Source organism: Bison bison, unplaced genomic scaffold (assembly GCF_000754665.1).
Source record: "Bison bison bison isolate TAMUID 2011002044 unplaced genomic scaffold, Bison_UMD1.0 scf7180017864519, whole genome shotgun sequence".
In the NCBI taxonomy this organism is placed as follows: domain Eukaryota; kingdom Metazoa; phylum Chordata; class Mammalia; order Artiodactyla; family Bovidae; genus Bison; species Bison bison.
In genome coordinates this window covers 794,717-797,685 of record NW_011495072.1, presented here as the reverse complement: position 1 = coordinate 797,685, position 2,969 = coordinate 794,717, and the positions used below count along the sequence as shown (strand labels likewise).

The 2,969-nt window shown below is 44.0% G+C and overlaps 1 pseudogene; it reads left to right on the top strand.

Annotated features, from left to right (window-relative positions):
- The first annotated feature begins 1,513 nt into the window (after positions 1-1,513).
- Positions 1,514-2,969, top strand: LOC104981533 (annotated as a pseudogene).

Here is a 2,969-nt window from a genome sequence, read left to right as displayed (position 1 = left end):
GTGGCCAGAGTTTTGGAGTTTCAGCTTCAGCATCAGTCCTTCCAATGAATATTCAGGACTGATTTCCTTTAGGATTGACTGGCTGGATCTCCTTGCAGTGGATAGCCAATGGGAATTTGTTCTATGATTCAGGGAACTCAAACTGGGGATCTGTGACAACCTAGAGGGTGTGGGAGGTGGGAGGGAGATTCAGGAGTGAGGAAACATACATATACCTATGGCTGATTCATGTTGATGTATGGCAGAAACCAACACAATATTGTAAAGCAATTATCTTTCAACTAAAATAAATAAATTTAAAAAAAGAATGTGACAAAATAACATGGCTACACAAAGTTGCAAAAAGTTTGCAGAAAAAGGAACATTCTGAAAAGTCTTGGATTTGGTCAGGATTTTCTAAGGTTGGATTAAATTTGATCAGGGAAATGGATTTTATTAATAGTAGGCTGATGCAGAACTGGATTTGCTTCTCTGTCTCACAAGAGAACAGTTTTCCTGGAATGCTGCTTTTGATAAAACGTGTGAGTTTCTGTGCCTTTAAAGTGAAGTGAAAGTCGCTCAGTCGTGTCCAACCCTTTGTGACCCCATGGACTGAGTCCTTTGAATTCTCCAGGCCAGAATACTGGAGTGGGTGGCCTTTCCCTTCTCCAGGGAATCTTCCCAACCTGGGGATTGAATCCAGGTCTCCTGCATTACAGGCGGATTCTTTACCAGCTGAGCCATCAGGAAAGCCCAAGAATACTGGAGTGGGTGCCTTTACATGATCTCTATTTTATTCTTGAAATATTTTTTTCACCTTACCTCATTGTTTCACAACTTTTAATCCTATATAACCAAGTGTTTTAAAACTTTTTGAAGGAAGTTCCTCACAGTCCCATGGTGAGGGCTCTGTGCTTGTGCTGCAGGGGACATGGATTTGATCCCTGATCAGAGAAGTAAGATCTCACAAACTGCACAGCGCAGCCATAAAAACTTTTTGAAGTTTTTGACAGACTTCCCAAATGTGAAATTACAATTAAAGTTCTTTTGATCTTCAGCTGACTTTGGGGTGCTTCAAAGGGACCCAAGAGCATCCCAAAGAGAGATCCTAAACTAATTGGGTTCATTTAGTATGTTAAATTACATGGGAAACACTGTCCAGACTCATTGTTGCCTATGTTAGATGGAATCATCAGACTCTTCTCAATTTTATGATAGCCACCAAAGAAATAGGGGAGAGGGTTTGGGGTTCTTCTGCTGTCTAATGTCTTACCTTACTCTTTGTCCAAAAATCCCCTGTAGGGATACTCCCACCTCTAGGAATTCAGTTCTTGACCCCCATGGCATTTTCCTTTGCTCCTTTTTGCTAGGACCCCCTTCACTTCAAGTCACTCCTGGTGGCTCAGAGGTTAAAGTGTCTGCCTGCAATGCGGGAGACCTGGGTTCGATCCCTGGGTCGGGAAGATCCCCTGGAGAAGGAAATGGCAAACCACTCCAGTATTCTTGCCTGGAGAATCCCATGGATGGAGGAGCCTGGTGGCCTACAGTCTACGGGGTCGCAAAGAGTGGGACACGACTGAGCGACTTCAGTTCACTTCCTTCACTTCAGGCCTTGGCAGCCCACACACTGCTCTGGACAGCCTTTTAGGTGGATGCTGCCCAGAAGCCCACATTATAAACGTTATAGATGCTCAGTCTCGAGGAATACACTCCAGCATAAGGAAACTTACTATAGGACATAAGCTCTAAATACACAGACCCCCTCAGGGAGAGTCCTGGCAGTGCCCCAGTACAAACCTCCCCCTGCCCATGACCCTTGTGAAAGAGGCCAAGTCAACCAGTGGTGTCTAGTTAGATGTCCAGTTAATCAGAGACTCTCCAGTTGGGAAAGTAGAGGATGCTCAAAGTCCCATTGGGTAAGAAGGGAATTTGGAGGACACTCCAACCCACTTCTGGCAAAAGCCTCGCTGTGAATGTCTCTGGGATGCTGGAATTCATTTCTAGGAATGCTCTTTACCAGTTGCAGTCTACTCAACATGGGAGGATCCTCTTCTAAGCTAGGAGCCCATTTGAGAATATAATTCCTTGGAGGGAGCAAAAGCCAAGGAACCACATGACCCAATGTGTATTAGAACAGATGAGAAAGTATATAAAAAAGGCCAGTTAATTATAAAAAGTTTAAAGAAGTGAACCAAGAAGAAAAAGAAAATTCAGCTTTTTTTCAGGGACAGCTTATGAACCTTTTAGAAAATTTAGTAATATTGATTCTCCTACTCCTGAGTGTCAACCCCCTGCTTCTACAACATTTTATCAGCCAGTCCAACCCTGATATTATGCCCACAAAACCCCTAGAGGTAGGTAGCCTTTGTGGTATTTAATAATCGAGATCAAGTTGAGGAGGAAGAAAGAACCAATGTGAAAATAGGCAGACCAGGGTTCATGCTTAACTGATGGCCGTTGCTGTCAGTCATACCTTGCAACCTCAGGGCTACCCAAGGGAGTGAAGGAAGTTTAAACATTCATTTGGAGATAAACCAGCAAGGGGTTTCCTTTCCAACCCTGGCTTGGCAGGATGGCACCAGCAAAGAAGGACAGCAAGAAGGGCTGGTCTGCCATCAATAAGGTAGTGACCAGAGAATACACTTGACATTCACAAGCATATCCATGGAGTGGGTTTCTGAAAGCGTGCCCCATAGGCACTCAAAGAAATCCAGAAAGTTGCCATGAAGGAGATGGGAACCCCAGATGTATGCATTGACACCAAGTTCAACAAAGTTGCCTGGGCCAAAGGAATAAGAAGTGTCCCATATCGTATCTGTGTGTGGTTGTCCTGAAAATATAATGAAGATTCACCAGAGAAGCTCTATATGTTGGTTACCCATTTACCTGTCACCACTTTAAAAATCTACAGTTAATGTGGATGAGAACTAACTGCTCATTGTCTGCTGCTGCTGCGTCACTTCAGTCGTGTCCAACTCTGTGTGACCCCA